Here is a 25,346-nt window from a genome sequence, read left to right on the forward strand (position 1 = left end):
GAGGGGCCGAGTAATTAAGTGTGTGTCTGTGTGCATGGGCAATGACTTCACTTTCTTATGTGTGGGATTTCATGTGTAAATGTGATCACAAGTGTGAGTGTGTGTGATCGGTTTCCAATTAGTCCTCTTATGTCCTTGGTAGCCTGGAGGCATGACTAATGTCTTGGTGGGCTGAAGCCCCAGCTGATGTTGTTGAATGGGCCTCCATCTGCTGCGAGAACGTCACAATGAAGAAGTGGACAGTTGCAGACTGAAGACTGCAATGAGGACGAAGGGATGACAAGCAACGTAAGAGTAATGGTGAAGTGAAGAAGCTATTAAGGACAAACTGTGCTTGGGGGGCCACCTTCAGAGGAACATGGTGAGAAATACTATAAGTACTGTCCATCACGCAATGGCAAGTGTACACACACACACATACACACACATTAACATGGTGAAAAGGTTTTTCCACGTCTTCTTAGATAATATTCTTAAACATACACAAAAAATGATACTTTTATTCATTTTTATTGTTAAATTTTCACATTGTGATGTGAAGCAACAAATAACAGCTCCACAAATAAAATAAATACTGTTGCTTTAACTGGTAAAAATGTGAGAATATATAATATTTCTGCTTTAATTTTCATTCCTATTTATTTAGCCTTGTAGTTATGGTTCTAATTAATTATCTTCTTTTTCTTTTTTTTGAGTTATTAATTTAATAATTTCTTATATATTTATTTTAATTTATTTGTTCTTTTTCATGTTATTTTACTTAGTTTTTTCCCCTAAGCTCATTCAAGCTTTTCAATTGTTACTTGCCATCTATTTTTAAACTAAATTACCATAATATTCCTTACCGACATATTCATTTTTGTATTTTGTTTTTTATTTAATTTTTTTAATTTCTCTGTGCAATTTGCAAATGCATAGAGATTTGCAAATGCAAAGGAGGGAAAAATGAGGGGCAATTGCCTAAAGTAACAACAACTATGTGATTCTAAACCAGTTAAAACTTAAGTAATATTTTGCATATCTGCTAATAAAAACATGCTGCTCTGTTTCTCTCTTTAACACCCTGTCAATCCCTGTAGCTTTGTAGAAATGTGTTTGCACAGAAAAAACAAACAAACAGGCTTGGTTAGTATGACTTATTTTACTCTAAGATGAAGTGACAGCGTTGTGACACGCATACAGTGTAATCTAATCAACAGACTGTTTCTATGACTGTTGCTGAATTTCTCAAATGATTGAGAGCAGCCTTGGACCCACCTGAACATACACGTGTTACACATAATTCCCCATAATTATGAGCTTTAAAGTCAATTTTTTACTTTCTAAAGAAATTCATCTGTCAGCTTTACCTGTAAAAAAGGAAATTCTCTGTTATGTTTCTCTACAGGTGTAGCAGTTGGTTGTCTGGTGTTAAGTTGAATTGAAGGGTTACTGCTTCTATCCACTGTAACTTTGTCGTTACTTCCTTTTTTTTATTATCAAGAGGAGCCTTATACCCATAAAGCGCTCCTTGGCAGAGCAACTTTGTTCCCCATAAAACAGCAGCCAGACCATCATTCTGTTTGCTACAAAGCTGGACAAGACAAGTTAAAAAAGAAAAAAAGAAATTCATGCTGCTTGCTTTTAAACATTAGTTGCTTTTGATCTGTCTGATTGTATTTAAAGGTAGCAGAGAAGAGACTTAAGAGATCTGGTATCTTTAAATGATGAAGGTATAATCAGCAACTTTGCGAAAAGTCAACAAATCTGCTGACTGTCTTTATTCCTGCAGAGTCCTCATCCCTCTAACAGACAAAAGGACAGCGTGGCAGACACTTCTAAATGCTACCAGCCAGTTTATTACCTCTGACCACGCTACAGAGCTTTAGTTAATCATGGTTGCCATGTTTGCTTATAATCCACATAGACAAGGGGCTCAACCTTCTCCAGGTGCCACTCCTTAATAATCTGCAAAGGAGTTCTTCAACAAGAATCCTTCCCGGCTGGGGGAGGTTCAAACCTTAAGGGCAGTGGCCTTTCTGTGTGGAGTATACGTTGGTTCTCTCCAGGTACTCCGGCTTCCTCCCATCATCCAAAGACATGCATGTTAGGTTAATTGATGACTTTAAATTCTCCCTAGGAGTGAGTGCGTGTGTGAATGGTTGTTTGTCCCTATGTGTTGGCCTTGCGATGGACTGGTGACCCGTCCAGGGTGGACCCTGCCTCTCACCTGTTAATGCTGTGATAGGCTTCAGCTTACCCGCGACCCTTAATGGACTAAGCGGTACAGAGAATGGATGAATGAAAACAATGTATTTCCTCGGTATACATGTAGGCAAAGAGAGCATTTCGTGTTTGGGCAGAAAGCTGCAGTACGGTTTTCCTGCTCCCTTTTCTCTTTTTGAACGTGGCCTGTTGAAATTCTCCACCTGCTTTTTAAGAGTTTAGAGTAGAGCCTCAAACTGGTAGAAAATCTTCCAGACATTAGAACCATCTTCATCCAGCACATTTGACAGTAAGACCCACAGTGGATCAAATCTATTCTAAACATAATGACCACATTTTTATTACATCTCTCTCTGTATAATTAATATTTTTCTTATACCAGTTCCAGTAACTTCAACACAAGAATAAAACCAGAAATAGAGAGTATGCAGCAAAAATATGCAATATGCAATAGGCAATCATGTTGCCTCAAAAATCTTAAATCTGGCACTACTGAGAATAAATTGAGTTGCAATAAGCCTTATTGTCAGTGATTAAAAATGTTAAGTATAGAGGATGAAGGCCACAGCAGACTACTTTGCAGGTCTAGGGCTGTGTCTGCCACTTCGCTGTTAGTTTGGTGAAAAATGAAATGGTGGTGGTAATAATAATAATAACTTGTGTTTATCAAAAATGATGGGGGATTGTGCAGGGGAATTGTGGCAGCACTGGTTGCACAACAGTGACAACTCTGGCCTTGCAGGTTGGCAGAGAAGCAAGTTAAAAAAAGGTTTTTCTATGTGAAGTTTTTGTGTTTGTCTTGATTACTCTGGGGGAGAGGGGAGGCATGGAGGGGGTGGGGGGGTGATGTTGTGTCTGAGCATTGGAACATCTAACAGTGTGAATCTGCCTCTCAGGTGTCAGGACAAAACTAACCATCAGCTGGCTAGCACTGCAGCACAACACCTGCTGTGTGAGAGACAACCAAAGAGTACAAAACAAACCAGACACACAACTAACAGAGACAGAAGACAAAGAAGAGAAGATGGGAACAGAAAGAGTGAAAACACTTTTGTCTTTTTTATTTCCTTGGCTTGTACTTCTGGTTTTCATGAGAAAACTACATTGACTTTATTTGTGTGTTTCTATTATGTCTTCTTTTGCTTGTGTGAACATTTCATGAAAACATGCTATGCTTTGCATCTGACTTTCCTTGGAACTAAAATTTCCCATGTGGTTACTTTATTTAAAGTTCCCTTCAAGGTGTCTCACTCAACAGGCAGTGTGTCTGATTTATTTACATGCATACCTGATCAACTTCTATCGCTGAACCACATGGACAAACCAAGCCGAATAACTTCAAAAGACCCTGAACTTAGTATAAACCACATACACAAGCAGACATTGTTGATGGATTCACTTTGTGCATGCAACATACTGTAAATTGAATGAGTATTCCAGCTGTTAAAAGGAGATTTATGTGGTAGAAAACACGTTTCAGACTCAACTAAACACGATTATGAATGGATGGATGCCTGATGCGAGAGTTATTCAATCTCTTGAGGACAGAAATGAGCCTCGAGTGGACAGATTTTCCAGTCATGTTACTGTGTGCACATGCTGTTGCTGGTCGCCTGAGAACCTTAAAAAACAACTAAGAAATATGTTGTGAGGGCTTTGGTGGATTCTACACCGTCAGCATTGTGCTGTAAAACCAATTCTTGTCAATGTAGCATTACAGTTTATGTAGTTCAAGTGTCTGTTAATGACTGAGGATGTTACTTGTCTTCCAGACTCACTTAAACTCCAGTTAGGGACAATGTGTCTCTTGCAGTCATTCATCCTGACAGCACCCATGTCCAGGGAGAAATTTAACTGAGAAGGCAAAGAAAGTTTTATACCCGTGTGGCTCAAAATAGCAGGACACTATTCAACCAAAGGCTTCAGCTGCAACATCATTTGGATATTTACAGTGGTTAAATATGAAACTGATGAAACTTTATAGAATTTATCAGTTGTGTTTATAAAAAAAAAATCTAATTATAAATGCTACATGCATAACATCAAACATACAAAAAATATCTGGCCAAAGAAAAGTGTGAGCCCTGTTACTGATTGCTTAACAAAAGAAACACCTCTTGTTTGAGTATGCAGTTGTGTGTCACCCCCACACACATTTTGCAAGTGAATTTGGTTCCACAAACTAGGTCATACACATCCCTCCATAATCTTCTTCTGTTCACCATCAGTTGAACCAGGCCAATTATGGGAGTCCCCCACTGAGACAGTCTCTTTCATCCTTCTGATGGGGTGTCAAGACCGGTAAAAATTCAATCATCCCTGTCCTCATATCTGGTGTATTGAGATGTGGCATTCTTAAGCTTCCTCTGCTCCCCACTGTGTAAACTATTGAATTGTAGAAGTTTCCTTCATAAATTCAAACTAACTCACGACTGATGTCTTTTTGTCTTGCTAAAGTTGGATCTAATTTGAAGAATGATAAATACTGCCATGCTATCAAAGCCTCTGGATTCTTAGAGACAGGTATATTTTAGTTTTGGATCTTTATGCAACATTAGAAAACAAATGCTGAAAATAATAAATAATGAACGAAAAACAACATCCTCATACAGTGACTGGATGAGGGGTTAAAGACAGACACAAGACCTGCATGGTGGAGGTTTAAGGCCACCTTTTTTTAATCTATAATCTATAATATATATATATAATTAATTACAAAAAGTTAACGCTTTAAAAAAATTTATACATTTAATAGCAATTAGAATTCCAAACAATGCTGAACATTTTTCAGTGCACGGTTTCCAGTACACCGATAACAGTGACACACACATCAGCACTTGGGTGCCACATGTAGCGAGATTTTAGACCCCCCCCTAGTGATTCTATTTTTAAAAAGGCGAGTAGCAACAAATCTAGAGACATTTTCTGTTGATATTGGAGACTTTTCGAGACTGACGTGAAAGCATGCACCATTTACTCTGCTCTATGAGCAGCAGTGCTGACTGAGGCCCCTCCCCCATCAAATAGCACTCAACAGTCTTGGTCCTCCTGCAGTCCCAGCTCCCAGCTCCAGAGCAGGAGATGTTTGTCTCTGCTCCATGACCAGACTCAAAGCTGCTGCTGGCTGATCCCGCCCTGGCTTACTGTCAAATTTAATGCCCGTTAATGAAGAATGTGGACTAAAACATATACAAAGGTAAAAGTACTGTAACATGTTGTAGATTCTTAATTATAGAACAGCCAGAGCTGCTAGTTAAAGTTCTTAAAATGTCACTTTAACTTCAGGTCTGTTAATTTCTGTTTTAAATTAAAATGCACTTAAATGCATTTTTCCAGAAACTAATAGCGTTTGTGTTTATAATATTACTGCCTGTGTCTATTATTTGATTCAGTCATCTGCTAAAATATATTTAGATTACATTTAGATTGCTTTTTGGGGCAAATATCGTTATGCGATTAAAATGTGATTAATCAAGATTGATTAATTACAAAGCCTCTAATTAATTAGATTAATTCATTTAAGTTGAGCCCCACCCCTAAAAATACAAAAGTACACTTTCACCAAAGAGATGTTAAAAAACACAAAAGGACCGAGCATGACATGATCAGACTGAAAGTCGGCTGCTCTAAAAAAATTTTGACACTATAGAGGAATGCATTCAGCTCTAACCTCCATTTTTCCAAGTCAAATGAATTTATAAAATGTTTTTCAAGAGAATCTAAAATTTCAGACTGAAATGACAACTTCCTCATTGACTGTAAATATTTTCAGGAAGAAATATTCAGTATTATTTATTTACAGAGGTATAACCAACCCAGCAGTGCTGAGATAAACTTCTCTGAAGTCTCTGTTTCTGGTTACTTTCTTTTTCTTTTTATACTATTCTCTTTTTATACTATACGGAAATTTCAGTATAGTGTAAAAGGAGTTTGTACTATAATGTGTGAATGATTTCAGTATGATATATGAGAGGTTTCACCATAGTGTTTGAATGATTTCAGTATAATATGAGAGGTTTCAGTATAATGTGTGAAGGACTTAAATTTCACATGTGTCTGAATAATGTCTCAAATGGTCCCTCATATTAACATGTTATTGCGTTAACACATTAATTAACTAACGCAGTTAATTATTTTGTCACAGTTTCCCTCCTCCCAAGTTCTTCATCACTGGCACTGAACACACAGAGAAACCACATGCTGAGAGCCAGAGGGAGTTCTCCAAGGCCTGTAGACATGCCATGCCTTATCCTGCTGCAATGGTGCATCTGATGTAGACAAAAAGGCAAGTTTATTTGTATAGCACATTTCAAAGTGCTTTACATAAAACATTAAAAGTGTTACAGGTGGTTCAAAGAAAGCATTAAAAAGTGTTAAAAGGCAGCAACAAACAGCAATATTTACACTGAAATCATAACACAATCAAAAATTACATTAAAATGATTAAATGCAAGAATAGTTAAAACTTACCGTGCAGATTTCATGCATATGCATATGAGAAATGTTTTTAACCTGGATTTAAAAATGTCTACATTTGGTGAAAGTTTAATCTCCACTGACAGTTTGTTCCACTTGTTTGCAGCATAACAGCTAAATGCTGCTTCTCCATGTTTAGTCTGGACTCTGGTCTGGACTAGTTGACCAGAGTCTTTGGATCTAAGAGCTCTGCTAGGTTTATATTCTCTGAACATATCACAGATGTATTCTGGGCTTAAACCATTCTGAGATTTGTAAATGATCAGAAGGGTTTTAAAATTTATTCTGTGACTGACTGGAAGCCAGTATAAAGATTTTATAACTGGTGTGATGTGTTCAGATCTCTTAGTCCTGGTTAAAACTCTAGCAGCAGCGTTTTGGATGAGCTGCAGATTTTTAATGCTCTTTTTGGGAAGTCCTTTTAAAAGACCATTACAGTAATCCAGCCTACTGGAGATGAATGCATGAATGAGTTTCTCCTGGTCTTTCTGATTGTGATTAAAGATTTTAATCATTGCCCAGTCCTTATTATTATCATTACTTGTAGTACAAGCAATAGTGATAATAGTAACATTTACTTTATTTACTATAGAAATATACTGTATACCATACTGCACATTATTATTGTACACCCTGTGTTATTATTAGCATAACGCTTATAATTATTCTATAGCACACCTTGTGACGTATTTCATTATATTATATGGTATTTAAGGTATATATACTTTTCTTTTATTTACGTTATGCAGCATGTACTGCCATTAACCAAATGTTCATTTAACGTACAACATCACACAACAATACATGGTTTATTGTATTGCATTGTATTACATTGTAATACGAATGGTGTCATCTGCATACAAGTACATGTAAGCCAAGTTTATGTCAATCCCAATATTGTTAATAAAAATAAAAAACGAAAGATTGGGGGCCAAAAGAGAACCTTATTAAACTTATGCAAAAGTATAATGGAATCGAGTTTATTCTCTTCAAGGAAGGAAGGAAGGAAGGAAGAAATTTTTTATTTATGTAGCACCTTTTACAGATAAAAACCACAAAGTGCTTTACAATAAGAATAAAAAATATTATAAATTAATTATGAGACAGTCTTAAAGAACCAAGCCATTCCCCAAAGGCTCTGGCAACTAACACACACCAGACATTATCGCTAGCATTAGCTTAGCATTAGTTAAACTGTTTATTACTTAGCCGCACTAAACGCAAGACAACCTACAGTATTACATTATACTACTGCATTGTACTATATTGTGTCATGTATTACTATCATGGTACTTTATAAATTTATTTAACTGTTTAGATTTACGCAATTTTTTCTTTTACCTTACTTTATATGTATTGCACTAATGTCCTAATTGCAAAGCTGTTTGTGTTTTCAAACCTGTTTCTTGTTGTCTTCTTTCTTTGTATTTACTTTGTGCAAACTGTGGAATGTTAAAACTACTCTGTGTGTCATAAATTGTCCCTTGGAGACAAATACAATTTTCTAAATTGATTGAATACATACAGTACAACCCTAACTTATAAGAATAACATACTCCTAATGTATACACTAGTGACTGGAGACTCTTTTAGGTGGGAGCCATATTTACTGCACATATTCATTCATGTGTTTTTCTATAATGTATACAGATGTGTCCATGCTGATGTTGTGTATATTTGAGTGTGCAGTTCTCCTGGCAGCTCTGTAAACACAGATGTTGCTCTGGGAAATATACAGTGGCAGAGAGATTGAATTCATGGCAAGGTCACTATCAGGTCAGAAATACTTGGTTCAATAATCCATCACTTGTTTGTACTTGTATTTTTTCATGGTTGTTTTAATGTGAATTTGTTGGACATAGCAGGGATCTCTGTTCACTTAAAACATTTTTTTAAGCATTTCTGACCATGTGAAGTGATTTCTCTTACAGAATTGTGCTTTTTAAATTACATGCTGCCTACCAACTCATTCATTCATTATTGTAATTGCACTTATTTGTTATACAAAAAGATCCTCCGTTTTGTCATTATAGGCCCTGCAGAAAATGTAAACCAAACTTTTTTTCAAAATTAAGAACTTCTATTTTTGAATGGCTGAATTTTTAGCCTTTCATAATTAGAATGTCTCATGATACTATGAAATTACTAATTAATCAAAGAAATGTTAATGAAACACACACACACACACACATATATATATATGTAACTTTAATGCACTTCAAGAGTTTAAATGACTTATAGCAGCACTGCGTGTTTTGGAAAAGTGGTTGCATATGTGTTGAAATTTCTACTTTCAAAGCTACAGAGAATTGTGTTACAAATAAGTTCAAATATGTTGTGCTAGAGAGGATATATGTGTGTGTTGCTGTGTTTGGGTACATGTGTCATGACTTATGGTTTTAGGACTTTCCAACTGCAGCTCTCTGAAACCCATCTGACTCTATAAATACTGTTTGGAGCTTTACATAAGTGTGGTTGTCATTAATGTGGCAGGCTTTCCTCCCCTTCTCCTGTACAGCACTAACACACACTTAGTATAACTCACAAATAGCTGCCTCTCGTGTTACAGCCCAGAGGACCATTACAGTTGTTCATGAGTAAGATTCTTATTTTAAGAAGCACAATTATGGAAAAATAAAATGTTCCAGAAATTTCAGATGATAAATTTCAGACATGTGATTGTGTGCGAGTGGTTACAAATTGAAAAATCCTCTGGATTTTAAGGCAGATTCCAGTTATAACATTACAACATCACAAAAGCAATTGCTTGTGCTTGAAAAAAGTTCTGAAAAAATATAGAAGACATTACAATGTACATGAAGGATGGAGGAGCAGCGAAAGAGGAGGCTTGTTTAAGAAGCATGAGAATTCATTATTGTATCCTTTATGGACGTTTTTGGCATCTGTGACTTCTGAATGGGGTGTGACAAGTCTATCTGACACTGTAAGTTAACTTTAAAGTAAAATGTGCTCTTTGATGCAGATTCAGTGTTTACATACATTTACTGATGCTTTTAAAGAAGCATGTCTTATTGTGTTAGATGGTTGTTACCTCGCCTTCTTTCTCCTCCTCATCTCTTCTGCTTGGCTCTCTGGTAGGATGGACAAAGAAGCTAATTTCTTTTTTCTACGTGGTGGAAAAACCAACCTGTAACTAATGTTTTACAGCCAGGTGGACACGAGGTGTACACAATAACAAAAATTAGAAAAAATGGGAAAGAAAGAAAAAGCCAAGAGACTTTCACAAAATGTGACAGATTTTATACAATATAAGAGCTAAACTATTAAGCTTTAAGCTGTTCCCGATAACCAACAACAACCCCAAAAAAGTCTGATTGGAGCATCCTTAAGTATGCACCATTGAGTATATTTAACATGATACCAACACAACAAAAATCTGATGGATGGTTGTGGATGTTGTGCACCCAAAGCACCGCATAACATAACTCAAAAACACCACAACAAACCACAAAAAAAGTTATTTTCCTTCATTATATTGTATATATGATAGACTGAAACTGCTTTTGCAAATAGAAACATTTTGCAAAGTGCTGGACGTTTCTTTCTTTCTTTTGAAAAGAACATGGATTGCAGCTGAACCTGGTGTCGTTTGATGCCATCATCAGAGCTAAAAGACATGACCTGAATAAATAAATAAAAATAATAAAACTCTAGTGATTAGTGAATGAATGCTGAGTTGGATGACAGTTCCTGTGAAGCTTGTCAGAGCAAGCAATCTCTTAGATCATGAATAAGCTGCTAATAATTCACGTCAGATCACTCGTAAAGTCCAGAAACTTCTTGGCTATTTAAGAAAAAGGAAAAAAAAGAGCGGGAAAAAAATCATGTACGTTCTTGAACAATGCACCCTTTCTCACCTATACATATCAGCTTACTGTCAGTTTGGTCATCATGCACACACCAATGCATGACCCTTTTTGCAGTGAATAAGACCAAAAAGCAGAGAATAGAGAACACTGAACACAGCAGGTGGGAGAGAGAAAAGAGGATGAGGAAAGGAATTAAAAAAAGAACATCAAAGGAAAAAGTGAACATGACAGAGCAGGCCTGAGGGGGAGGCAATCAAACACCCCTCTCAGTCACAAATACACACAGACACACACACAACTTGTGTGTCACTCATGTGTCTAAGATGAGGGCAAACCCCTGTTGGAGATTAATTACTTGGTGCCATTCACAAGGGGAATTTGGGGATTTTTCTACCCTTGTCCCATTTGCAGCTTTGCACACCTCTGCCCCAGGGACACTCCACTCTGCGGGTTCAGCGCTCCCAAAAAACCTGTCTGCTCCTTTCACAATGACTTTGGGGCAAACACTTGCTATGTCTAAATGGGATGAGGGCAAAATAACAGGTTGAACACTGCTGGTTGTCTCTCCCCTGCTTTAAGCTTTAATTCGCATGATGCCCATGCAGAAAACCTGTTGACTTGATGATCCAACTACAAGCACAAATAGCAAACTTTTCTCATGAAGTGATGTTGAATCAGTGCAACGGTTAGTGTCACTTTAAACATTGTGTTTGAATGCAGATTTGTCACATTTAATGGAGGAAAAGAATAAAGATATTTAGAGATTCAAAAACTGTCAAATACATACTATAAATTAAAAACTGATCAAATATCCTTTAAGAGATGCTCAAAATATCTGCAATCTTATGTTGTTTTTAACCATGGTATCTAAAGGTAGTACAAAAGAATTACTGACATCTATTGGTAAAGACTGACATAGCAATGGCCTCAAATGCTAAGCATGGTTGTGAATGGGCAGTGGCCATCAGTAGCCAAAATTCTTCCAGACATAAACCATGTATTGTTGTAAAAATGGTGGCACAAACATTACAGCTGCCATGTGGACCCACACAGCAAGTAGATATAAATGTCTTATTCTAAATCAATAAAAACTTAACTGTTATTTTTTTTAAATGATTAGATCACAGTAGAAACTAGGAATGGACTTTTTAAGTGATTTTTGAAGTTAACTAGTCAAGTCAGTTAAAATCAATTAGTTGATTAGTCAACAAATCAATATTGCAAATGAAAAGTATTTTCTCCCCATAGGGAAATTGTAAAATGCCATTTGTATGTGCCCACCAGTCCGTTCAACCAATGCAAAACCAGTTATTTTTTTGTTGTCATTGCTTCTGATCTTTTTACTTTTGAAGTGCAATATTTTTGGCAGCCTGTTGCTTTCACTCTGGCAGAAACAGCTGTTAACCTTTTCTACTTTCACCTCCAAACCAAGCTTGGGAGGTAGAGGTGAGGCTTTGTAAATAAATGGCCCTTAAGGCTGAGTAAAAGTCCATTTCTTTTGAATCCTGAGATGAGATTGCCATCCTTCATTTACTTGTCAAAGCTGGGAATTGTCGTTTTTGTAGTATCTTTTTTCCTGTTAATTTTTAAACTTTTGCATCACTTTTGTTAAATGCTGGTTCTTGATGCATTTCATGAGCTAATTACACTGTTAGTTAAGTGCACCATCAAATACTGTTTTTTTGTTTTTGTTTTTTTTTTTTTTTTAAACCTGTCCTGCCCAGCATCATAGCATCAAGTACCAGATACACACTCACAGAGAAAAGACAAAAATATCTCTTAGGGTATAAACCCACTGGACAACTCGGTGACTGTGTCAGTATGCAGAACAGTGACGTGCGGTCAGGGGAGGCAGATGAGGCAGTGCCTCACCTGTCATGATAAAGAAAAAAACATACAATAAATATTAACATTTTCCACTGATCTGTGTTAAAAATGCATTTTCAGTATGACTAACACGTTTTTGACAGTTTATTAAGTAAAAATTGCCAAATTTGAGTATTTCCCGATCCAATCCAGTGCAGAAACCCCGGTGGAGGCACGGGCAAGCTGTGCTTCAGCTCTGACTGTACCATCCAATACAAACTGGGTTGCATGACACGTGCCGTTTTCTGTTCCTCAGCATATCGCTAATATCAACTTTACAGAAATATTTGTTATACACCATGACTCTCTACAGTCTGTGAAATGTATTTAATGTATTTGTGAGAGAAATATTCCCGTTTATCGTACAATAAAGTGCAGAGAAAAGTCAGCAGGTGAGGCAAACAGTACTCTGCCTCACCTCAAGGGGGCGCACTCACACACCAACACGGTGTGTGAGTGTTGCCAACTTAGCGACCTTTTTTATTGTTTGTTTGTTTGTTTTTTAAAGCGACTAGCGACAAATCTAGCGACTTTTTCAGTATTGGAGACTTTTGTAGACGAACGTATATGAAAGTAGTTTATTCTTCTCAATGAGGAGTGGGTGCTGCTGTGCAGGCCCCTCCCCTGTCCAAAAGCAACCAGAAGAGGCTTCTGGCAGCAGCAGTAACTGCATTCAGAGCAGGAGATGATCACCTGTTTCATGACCAGGCTGAAAATGAAACGTTAAAAGCTGCTGCAGGATGATTTCGTGCTGGCTTACCGTCAGATATTAATGTCTATTAACGAAGAGTGTGGAGGAAAACAAGTGTTGTGAAATGTTGCAGCCACATAATTAGAAAACAACCTACACTTAATAAAATTAATCTAGAATAAAAGAAAATATTAACCAAATAATTTGTTTTATTTTCATTAGTTTTGCCTTTTTAAAAATTTTTAGCTTGTCTTTTCGTCCATTTTTGCCTTTCCCATGACATTTCTCTCCACAGCAGCCTCCATGTACCAGGCTATTATGCACATCAGATGATGTCATTTAGCGATTTCTAGTGACTTTTAGGGCAGCCAGTAGCTACTTTTCTCCCTGAAGGGTTAGTAACAGTGGGTGTGTGAGTGTAATTGAAAGAGGAATGCTGATAGGATATGAAGCATTTCCAGTTGTATGCTGTTGAACGAATATTGAAATAAGATGCTCTTTTCAGTTCTTACAATTGTAAATCAGTGCCACACCAACCATAAACTTCCCCGCACGTCAGTGATGCAGAGTATGAGGAATGAAGAGTGATCAGTGATGAGGAGTGGTGAGTGAAATCATGCAAATGCCCACACCTCCACAGAGGCCAAAGGCAGACACTGGGTGGCAGTCAAACTCTCATGTGATGCAGAAGACTGAGATGGCGTCACTGAAAATGTGCCAGCCTGTTGCTCCATTAACCAGCAGAAAACAATGTGAAAATATGACAAATTCAGCGCTGTCTCCTCTCTGAGCTCTCTTCAGTCTCCGGTAAAAGTCAGTCTGGTGTTGACTCTTGTCTTAATTCCTTTTCTCTCTTCCTTTTTCTATCTTACTCAAATAAAATCATTTTGTGTTTCTTGGACAGTGAGCATTCAAACAGCCATTGTGTTGATATTCAGTTGCTGGTATGTGACATGGTGTATACAGAGAAACTCAGCTGTAAAGTGATGCAGCATCCAAACCATGGCTTCAGGAATGTATATAAAAAATATCACTGTGCCATTAAGATGAGTCAGAAACATATTTAAGACATAAAATTAACATAAAATAAGAAATGAATTAAAGACACTCCAGCAGCTAAATTCATGTAACTGATGCTGCACTGCAGAAAAAAAGCAGCCTTACAATATGCTGCTATTTTACAACTTTTATCCTTGAATTTTGACACTACTATATTTTCCTCACATGGAAAAATGTTCATATTACATATTTTCTTGTAAGATGTCCCGAAACACAGGGAGGATACTGCTGACTTCACTGTTTCCTAATTATTGAAAGGCTGCTTAATATATATATATATATATATATATATATATATAATATTTATACATTTTTTTAATATTTTAAAATAACCAAAACATGAGCAAAACATGACTAGTGCAAATGCACTAGAATTTTCACCATTTGTGAAAATGTTGTGTTATTAGAAAAGTTTAGATTTGCTGTCTCATAATTTCTTTTTCTTTTTTCTTTCTTTCTTCATTTTTTTTTTTTTTTTTTTGTATTTTTATTTAAATATTTTTGTTATCAAAATTTTTCTCTTTGCTTTTCTTCTTAAATGGCCAAAGTGTAGTCGCATATAAATATTTGAAAAGTAAAATCAAACAAAAAGGGTTCCTTCAGCCACCAGGTTCAAGACTTAAGTCCTTCTGGAAAACTGTGTGAAGCACTTTTGATAGGAAAAATGACCTTACGGGTGATGCAAGAAGGCGCAGTACGACGTTCACACACACACACACGCACACACAGAAGTGTTGTTACCCCTTCAACCACAAATCACACATTAGAGTGACACCATATGTCTCCTACGCCTCTCCTCTCTCCTCATCTTTTGAAGATCACACCTCCTCCCGCTACAGTAGAGCAGAGTGCAGGTGGTAATAAAATTGTCAGCTCATACCTCTACACAATAGAGCAGGCCCAGGGCCAAATGTGTGTGCATCTTTATATGCATGTGATTAGAGTGCATAAGGCAGGTAGTAGCGAGGATATGAGTCAGATCCAATTCAGTACAATGGTCCTTTGTGAGTGTGTCAGACAGGAATGTGTATGATAGGAAGGATGAACCATGCCAGAAGCTGCTTTCTATCAGTGATGAACTTCGCTCTCAACATTCTGTTTTTTCTTTCTTGTCTTTCTTTTTTCTCCCCCTTGGATTTATCTGCTTCTCCGTCATTCTCTTTTTTTCTGTTTAACTCTTCTCAGTTTCTTTCTTCGCCGTCTTATCCCTTCATGTGTCGTCCGCCATTGGTAAAAGAATGTGACCTGTGGAGAGTTTAGATGATACTTTGGAGTATGATGTTACAGCTTTGACATATATCTTCACAAGGGCATGCAAAGGTGGAGGGGGCTATTGTGTTTGGAGCTCTGTGAAAGCTATTTTCATCAAAGTCAAAGCTTGGTGTGAGAGTCATTGGGGGGTAAACCCTCTAAACCTTTGAAGTCTGTCATCATTTTACAAAACAAGTCACAAGAATTTTTTCCAATACTAGTTTAAGATTTCTGTGTGTTTAATGAGAACAAATTCACCAAAGTCTCCTCCATATCACCCCTTCTAATACTGCTTTCTCCTACTTTAGAAAACAGAGCCAGAAGCTCAGTACACCAGTCTTCCAGAAATACAGCTTTTTGCTTTTGTTTGTGTCACATTGCTTGGAATGTGAGGCCCCAAATGCAAGCTGGCAAGGCAGGAGTCAGGGATAAGGCTTTAATAACTAGAAGTGACACAGAACACCAAGATGGTAACGAGACAATGGACTGGCAAAGTGAAAAGGAAACCAAGTAAGGGGTAATTATGTACAAATGGACTTATAAGGAACAGGTGAAGTGAATGAACAAAATCAAGCCAGGTGAACTAACGACACAAGCAGCAAGCAAAACAGAACACACAACAGAAAACAGAACTAAACATGACAAGACTTGACACACCTAAACCACAACCCAGAGACCATGATAGGCTGGCTCTGAGTCTGTCGCTATGCCCAAAGCTCAACTAGGGTAACTTACCATTTTACCAGGGAAAAGAGATGGTTAGTTTAACGCAGGGGTGTCAAACCCCGGCCCTCGGGGAGTTTTCATTGTTTCCATGATCTAACACACCTGACTGAAATTAATGGGTTATTGTGAAGAAGTTGACAAGAAGCTGTTGGATCCATTTGATTTTATTCGGCTGTGTTGGAGCAAGGAAATGACAAAAACCTGCAGGATAGCGGCCCTTGAGAACCAGAGTGTGGTCATCTCCACTGGTGGCATACAGTTTGGATCAGAGATTTAGAGTCATGATCAAGGAGGTGTGTAACTTCTGTGGGTAGCATGCATTTACACTTTACCTGTTGCTAGCATGTGTCTTATGTGTAGCATCAGTCCAGAAGAATGTCAAACATGGTAAAACGTGAAAAATTCACTTTTCTTTGCCTTTGAACTTAATATTCTTTTGCTATGTATTGGGGTTTGGGGGGGAACACCCACACCCAACTACAAAAACATAAAGACATAAAGAAAAAGCAAACAAACAAACAAACCACACACCCTCTAAATGCTAGGTCCACTACTGTAACCACGGAAAAAAGTATGTCATATTCAAGTAATATTTTTTCTCCACATGTGCAATCAAACTGGTCACTTTCAAAATCAAGGTTCAGTTTATTATTTGCATGTATACATTAAACAAAATTTATACTATATTTCTGGAACTCTGTGGGCTGCCTTTAAAGTATTTAGTGTAGGAGTGCAGTTTTTAACTGAGGAAAGTCACACGGTGGCCTGGAAAATTGTAAGCATAAATAAGTAGTATGCATCAACCTACCAGAGACGCATGCAGGTGCACATACACCTATGACATCATGTCAGAAGCGAGCATGCTCACTGTGGTCATTATGTGCCAGCAGTTGTATAATTCCAGTTAACCTCCATATTTTTATAGCTGGTTTCACTATATATGTCACTTGCTGTAATAGAGGAAATGATGTCAACATGTCCCAATCTGAAACACTTGCTTTTGAAAAACATGGCCTGTTAATTTCATCCACAGGCTTTCTGGTGCAGAACACCTCTCACTATTGATTCAGTGGAGGAGTTTGATTGGTTTACAGCTTAAACAAACAGTTGGCATTTTTTTTTAGTTTTTACTGAACTTTCCATCAGGTGTTTTACTTTGTTGAACACATTTCACTCTGAGCTGGGAGAGGTTTTGTTTTTTCAACATTGCAAGTTGTGTCAGGCTGGGCCTCGAAGGGTTCTTGTTTATATGCATAATTACACCACAGATTCCCTATGCTTATCATATAAAACATTTTCTGCTGTTTTTGAGAGCTTTGGTTTCTCAGATGTTCATTATTATGATTAATAGTAATTTATACACACACACACACACACACACACACACACACACACACACACACACACACACACATATATATATATATATATATATATATATATTAAAGTCACCATTTTGTTCTGTTCGTTGATCAGGAAAACAGCTGTTTTAATTCTGTTTAGGATCAGCTCTTTAACCTCACCTCTGTGATTGGTGTTGTTTTTTAAACATTTCTAACAAAATTATCCTCTCATAGGATTTCTCTGACATACTGAAATATTTACAGCAACAACAACACCTTATGGTCATTGTTACTGTGTCTCCATCTCTGCAAGTTTGCAAGGCCACTTCATAGCAGATGAAAGTTACTTCTCAAATTAGATTTTAATAATAACGACAGGTCAAAAAAGAAAGTTCTTGCTCACAGAGTTTCCAGGGTCTGTTAAGCCTCATACAATGACAAGAAATATACCTGAACACTGCAGCTTGACTTTAAAAGCCACCTGTGGAAAAGCTCTGGGTCTACAATTTCCCTTTTCCTCTCGCTGACACACACACACACACACACACACACTTACATATGGTCCCCACACTGGAATTAAGTTGAGGATTTATTGAGTCGGTGCTGTATAAAGAATTTACAAGAAAAAAAGCTGTCAGCTCTGTGATCCATGGATTCTTCAGGACACACCCTCATGGTATAATTCTCTTTCTAGCAGCTGAAGTCATGCTCTGTATATAGCTGAGATTACTCAGTGTGCTCATGGTGCATGTGCAGCAGTAAACACTGGGATAAGTAACTTTATACAGTGCTTATTACTAAAATATTTTCTTCCATAATGACAGATTTTCTTTATTTCACCAATACTGGTACCAAAATACTACTCCATGACTAACTGGGAAGAGTTATTTTGGCCATATTAAATCAGGTGACAGATAGTTGAAGCAGTCCTGAATCAAACCCTGTTGGTGAAATCATGTAAAAGAAAAAGGAACAGTAAGGCTCATACCAGTAAAGAACAGTTAAACTCATTTATGAAAATTAAAATCACAGACGAGTCCCTTACAAACAGAAAAGCACAGACTTAGCTAATTTGAATTTAAATAAACTTGTGAATCCCTATACTATGAAGCACAACTATTATAACAAATTCATCCATCCATTGGATAGAAAGGGACAGCTTTAAGATTTAAGCCAGGGAAATGCTTGCCATGAATCAACACTGCTAACCACCACACTTCCATTTCATTCTGATCACCATTTCAATATAGTTATTTATTGGAATCTGGTTTAGTGCCTGATTTCAATCACCGCTCTAAATTGCAAGCCTAAAGCTTAACAAAAACATAATGTAAAAAAACAGGCAAATAGACAAAATTAAAGGGCTCAGATACACTATCCAAGTTTGGGCACACTTTCCCACTGAATTTAATGGGAAGTGTGCCCAAAGTTTTGATTGGTATTGTATATTTTTAGATATCTGAAACCAAAATTGAATTGTAAATTCAAATGATTTGGAAAATGTAGTGAAAGGCTGGTTTCTGACATCACAAAAAACATCTTGATAGTACTAGGGAATTAGCTTTTCCGACAGTGGTTACAACAGTAATAATATGTACAGAGCTGATTAGTACTGGGTAAAGATGGGGCACTCCATCAAACAAAAGGACCATTTTAATATAGTGCAATGGTTAGACATAACAATGAGATGACAGAGAAATAACAGAGTATCACTCTTTAGGTTTTGCTGCACAGGTGTTACGACCCACTTTAGGGGTATGAGAGGGCGTAACGAAAAAGAAAGCAGTGGACAGATGTTAAAGTCAAATAAACCAGTTTTTATTGTTGTGAGAGAAACATCAATCAATCAAACAGGTGGCAAACACAAACCACTGTTGGGGTTTGTGAAACTGATGAAAGAAACACAAAATGTTATCACTAAAGCCTAACTCAAAACCAGCCGGATAAGCAAAACCAAGATTACACAAAAAAAGAGTGAACATAAGCCGACGTACTCATCTAGATAACAAATGTGCAGCAGATCCAGTAATCTAAGTAACATAAATTCACAACCTAATACCCTAAGCTAGCCCAACACAAACTACTCTTAATATCTAAAGATATTAACACAAAAGCTGAATTTAAGGCAGAGCACAACCGAACTCAAAGAGCAGCCAAAAGAGCTGTATGCTACACAAAGGCAAAGCCAAACCAAAATGAGACTACAAATACTACTAAAACAGAAAACACAGTCAGGTTTTACCCTGCTGAAACCTCCAAGTAGTCTACATACCAAAAACAAACAAAAAACAAAGCAAAACAAACAAACAAAAGAAAAAAACGCACAGCAAACATACAATGAATTAAGCCACCACAATTCTGCCAAGCTGAGGGGAAAACCGTCTGTGCTAAACAGCTTGTCCCTCCTGAATGAACACAGCAGCAGTCCTTTATCTCCTGGTGTTGGGTAGCTTGTGTTGCGATTGGCCGGATGTAGAGCCAACCAGGGGGAAAGAGGCAAAGGCATGACATCTTTTAGATATTTAGGTACTGTAGACACCTCAAAAAAGAATCCAAGTATAATTTGTTTACAGTTTAATATTTGAAATTAAGCTCATCATTATAAGTCCTTTGGGATTTTTGAAGAACAACATTAACACAAACTGCTTATGCGCCATCTCTATACGTTTACATTCAGGCAATTCATTTTTTCGTTTTAAACCAAAATCAAAAGAACCTGCAGCGGTGTGTAAGGACAGGAAGATGTCTGCTCTCTGATTGGACAGTTTGATTTGTTACCATCCAATCAGATAGACTTAAAAGACAGGAACAAAATTTGCAACCACAACTTCAGTCTTGCACGCGGTTTTGTGCTTCGCATTTGTAGACAGGATGTTTGCAAAGAACTTCTATTATTTTCCACAAATACAAGTCTTTTTTACAATCATGCCAATCCTTTTCTGCACATTCGCAAACTTGAATTTTTTGGGCAGATTTATTTTTGCAGGAAGGCAAACTTCCAATTAATGTTTGCAAAGTTATTTGCAAACATTAATTATTATTATTATTTGCATAATTTCAGTATTGCTCAACATAAAAAATCAATTTAATAAATTGAATCAATACTTAAATTCCCTGCCTTTCCTGTAATACCCCAAAACACAATCACTTTATTCAAAAACACTCATTTAGAATGCAGTGTGTAACAGTTCTAGTTACTGGTGTCAGTGCAAAGGCTCATGTTGATAACAACATAAAGGAGAGACCACAACCCGTTTGAAAATAAATAATACAACTTTTTAATTTTTAACCAACTTAATAACCATCACCATCCCCACTAGCCTCAAAATTAAATTCAAAATAAAAAAAAAAGATAAAAAACACACGTAACTGCAACATTTTTAACAAATTAATTTACCTAAAGAAGAAATGTTGAATAAAGTCCAAGGATCTTCTCTCCAAATGACTTTGCAGTCCCAGAAGGCAAAGGCACCTGATATTTGTTGGTTTGGTAGTCAGAAATATATAATGAATAGAAATGAACACAAAATATTTGTTGAACAAATTCAAACTTCTCTACAAGTTTAAGACCAAAATCATTATTTTTCTAGACTAGAAAGTACAGAAGACAAGACAAAATTCAAGAAAAGAAAAGAAAGAAGATAGAAAAGAAGGATCAGAATGGGATTGAGGTGAAAAACTATTAGAGAAGTCAACAGTTGATTGGGATTAAAGAAGCATGAGAGACCAGAGAAAAAAAACAGCTAAATATCTGTAATATTTAGAACAAAACGGACGAAAAACTAAAATATAAAGTGCAAATCAGAAAGAAAAGGAGAAACAAAGGACATGAAATGTGAAAAGTTACAGAGAGATAATTTTTACTATGCAAATATTAAAAATGTAATCAATAAAGAGAAAAATGATTGAACATGGCAAACAAGAACAGAAGAGAGGAAATGGAAAGATGTAGAGAAAGAAAGAAACTTTGTAGAGAGATAAAATGCAGTCTTTTGTAGACATCTTACCTTTTTCTGATGTAAAGCTGGCCAGTAAGGCCTCTTCTCTTCCCGAAGCTCCATCAAGTCAGGTGTGTCAAGTCAGGAGTTAGGTGTGATGGAGCAGGGATACACTGAAAACCCGCAGGGCTTGTAGGGCAGAATAGTGTGGCCCTATTTTTTAACAAAATAAACCAGGCCAAACCACGAATAAATAATACTCTTGATTACAATAATTTCAAAAAGCAAAACTAGTAGAGGTCATATTTGACCTGTCAGACCATTTTATTTTTCTTTTTTTAATCACAAAAAGTGAAAACAGTTGACTAAAAAAATTGTCTATAAAAGAAACCACAAACCTGCTTAATTACTTATGTTATTTTAAAGATGAAAACTAAAAAGAAAGGTAAATCCTGTCTAATTGATCTCAGGTTCCTGCAAGGACAACATTATTACTTTTTGTGAAGTCAAATATGGCTTCTGAATTCTGCAGTGTTACCCTCCTTTGAAGGCGTTGGTGATTAATACAGTGTTGTATAGAAGACTCTGGCGCCCTCAAGTGGTGTCCAGGGAAACTGCATTTCTTTCTTTTCTTTTTCTTTCCTCAGTTATAACTTCTCTTTACACAATAGATCGTGTTTTATATTATTCAGGTTTTGCAAAAAATGTGTCAAGGGGCTCCGCTTGTTGAGAGTGGAAGAGGGGGAGACACTGGGGTATGGTTAAGGGTGTGACTGTGAGGTTTGTGTGTGTGTGTATTTGTGCATGTCTGCATGTGTGTATGTGCACATGAGCGTGACATAGGCGTGTGCTGCCTCTTGGGCATGGGGCCCACTCTGGCTGCCCTGGATTGCTGGTGCTTGGCAGGCTCGACCCTGTGCCCCATGACTCTGTGACTGTGCTCTGCCTGGGGTGTTCCGTTGCCGCCCTCTGGGGTAGCCTTTATAGTGGGGTGGCTTGGGTTCGTACTCCGAGATTGCCGCTGATTGTCCGGTTCTCTGGGCTTCCCTAGTCTTTCTCTGGCCTCCGTGGAGGCTTGGTCATATTTGCACAATCACACTCATCTCTGCTCACTCCTCATTTCTCATACTTTGCATGTTGACACAGTCACTGAGTTGTCCAGCAGGTTTATTTCCAAACTCCTGATGATTGTCAGCTTAGTTTACTTGTAAAACTGTAGAAAATTCTGTATTGTGTTTCTGTACAGGTGTAGTAGTTGGTTGTCTGGTGTTAGGTTGGATTGAATTGTCGTTGCTTCTATCTACTGTGTGTTGTCTTGTCTTCCTTTTTTCCACTTTCCTTTTTACTTTTCTTCATTACTCTCATTTTTTCTGTCCCCTCTGTTCAGGTCCAGCAAGATTACATAAATTCCATAATTCCAAATAAATACAACAATATATTTAAATAAATAAAGAAATAAAAAAAAAATAGATTATCAAGAGGAGCCTTATACATATAAAGAAAAAATTATTTGACATAACACACCAGCCAGATCATTCTGTTTGCTACAATTCTGGACAGGACAAGTTTAAAAAAATATGAGTGGAATTTATTCCTTAAAATTAGTCAGTTTCTTCAGAACTGAGACAAATACATGTTTAAAAAACTTCTGTCCTAGATTTACTCCTCATTTAAGTCTGGACCATTCTGTTGATGCACTGCACACCCTTTTTTGCATGTATTTTTAATATGTTGATAAGTGCTCAGGTGGCTCAGTGTGCTGATGTGCCAGATGGTGGCAGACAATGAATAATGCATCACACCCACCAAGCAGACAGGTTCCATCTGATCTGAGTTCAGCTGAATGATACAGGTGTGGCACATACTAGGTAAAACGGGCAATCCAAGTGTGCCAACTGAACCACAGATACATTTAATTACAGCTATACATATATATATATATATATATATATATATATATATATATATATATATATATATATATATATATATATATATATATATATATATATATATATATATATATATATATATATATATATATATATATATCGTGTTTCAGATTCCTGTTAAACATAACACCTGGTCAAGATTCAAATTTTTTAATACTGTCCTTGCTGTAATTAAATTACTCTGTGGATTCAGTTGGCACACTTGGATTGCCAATTTTTATTGTGGATCATTTTAACAGCAAGCTTAAGTCATCTACCAATGCTGTAGCTCCACTCAAAACTAAAATAATCAAATCCAAACCCACACCACCGTGGAGGAATGAACAAATCAAAGAACACAAAAGACATTGCAGGAGAGTAGAGAGGAAATGGAGGAAAACAAAATTAATCATTAATTTAGAAGTTTTTATGGAACAACTCAAAACCTACAATAAAACAGTTAAACAGGCCAGAACACTTCATTTTTCCAATCTTATTACAGAAAACAAGAATAACCCCAAATTTCTTTTTAAAACAATAAAACTTTTAATCAACACAAGTTTTAATAAGTCTTCCATGCCTGCACCAGACGCCGCATGCAGGACTTTGCAGAACGCTTTAGAAGTAAAATCAATGCTATTAGAACCAGTCTTTTATCTTAACGGCATTTTGGCAGATCTGAACCTCTGCTTTTACCTGAGGAAACACTGGTAAGTTTTGTCCTGGTTGATGCAAAGATGGGTAGAGTTTTCTCCTAACTTAACACAACAACCTACCTTTTAGACCCAATTCCCACAACACTTTTAAAAACATTTTAGGGTTTCTTTGTATGTAAACTTTTAGACATGGTAAATTGTTCTCTTCAGATGGGTGTTTTCCCTGCTGCCTTTAAAACGGTGGTTGTGAGGCCCCTTCTGAAGAAGAGTCATTTAGATCTAGACATTCTTGATAACTACCAACCTGTATCCAACTTACTGTTTTTAAGGAAAGTTATTGAAAACTTTATGCAATTTCTTTATGCAATTACACGAGTTTTTGCATAAACACAATATTTTTGAAAAATATCAAACTGGTTTTAGGACAAACCACAGTATCAAGACGGCCCTTTTAAAGGTTGTTAATGACCTTAGATTTAACTTAGACTGAGAAATTTTCTGTATTTGGTCTACTGGATCTAAGTCCTGCCTTTGAAACAGTTGATCACCAGATTTCACTAGACAGACTCAGAGGTCTGGTGGGCCTCTGTTCTTAAATGGTTTTACTCTTATCTCAAAGATCAAAAATTCTTTGTAAGTATGGATACATGCTCCTCAAGAATCCATAAAGTCAAGTGTGGGGTTCCCCTAGGATCAATTTCAGGCCCAATTCTTTTTAATCTGTACATGTTGCCTCTTGGGGATGTCATCAGGAGACACAGCATTGATTTTCACAGCTATGCTGATGACACACAGCTTTACATCGGCGTGTCTCCTGATGACCTGGAGCCAGTTAACACTCTTTTAAACTGTGTTTTAGACATTAGGTCATGGATGGCAGAGAATTTCCAACAGCTCAATCAGGACAAAACTAAAGTTTTAATTATCGGTCCTGAAGACAAGAGAGAGACCATTATGCCAAAACTACATAATTTCAATCGCTATAAGTGTGTGGAAAAACCTAGGTGTTCTTTTTGACTCTGAGCTGGATTTTGTTCCACATATCAGAAATGTCACAAAGACAGGATTTTATCATCTTAAAAACATCGCCAGAGTCCGCCCATTTCTCTCTCTTGCCAGCACGGAGGGCAAATGCATGCTTTTATTTCTAGTAGACTAGATTACTGTAATGCCCTGCTCTCTGGTCCTCCCAAAAAGTCCATTTCTAACATACAGCTACTTTAGAACTCAGCGGCACGAGTTCTAACAAGGACCAGTGGGCGGGAACACATTACACCAGTTTTAAAATCGCTGCATTGGCTCCCCGTGCATTTCAGGATTGATTTTAAGGTTCTTTTAATAGATTTAAAATGTCTTAATGGTCTTGGACCTTCT

General features: G+C 36.9%; 1 long non-coding RNA gene across 1 annotated transcript; it reads right to left on the reverse strand.

Moving 5' to 3' along the window:
- Positions 1 to 3,593: 3,593 nt before the first annotated feature.
- On the reverse strand, positions 3,594 to 23,883 carry LOC121642224. Its single transcript, XR_006010859.1, has 4 exons — positions 23,753 to 23,883; positions 9,682 to 9,686; positions 5,480 to 5,484; positions 3,594 to 3,603 (listed from the first exon to the last, which is right to left on the reverse strand). It is a non-coding gene; the product is annotated as an uncharacterized LOC121642224 (long non-coding RNA).
- Between the last annotated feature and the right edge of the window lie 1,463 nt (positions 23,884 to 25,346).

The sequence above is a fragment of the Melanotaenia boesemani genome, chromosome 1 (assembly GCF_017639745.1).
Source record: "Melanotaenia boesemani isolate fMelBoe1 chromosome 1, fMelBoe1.pri, whole genome shotgun sequence".
Classification (NCBI taxonomy): Eukaryota; Metazoa; Chordata; class Actinopteri; order Atheriniformes; family Melanotaeniidae; genus Melanotaenia; species Melanotaenia boesemani.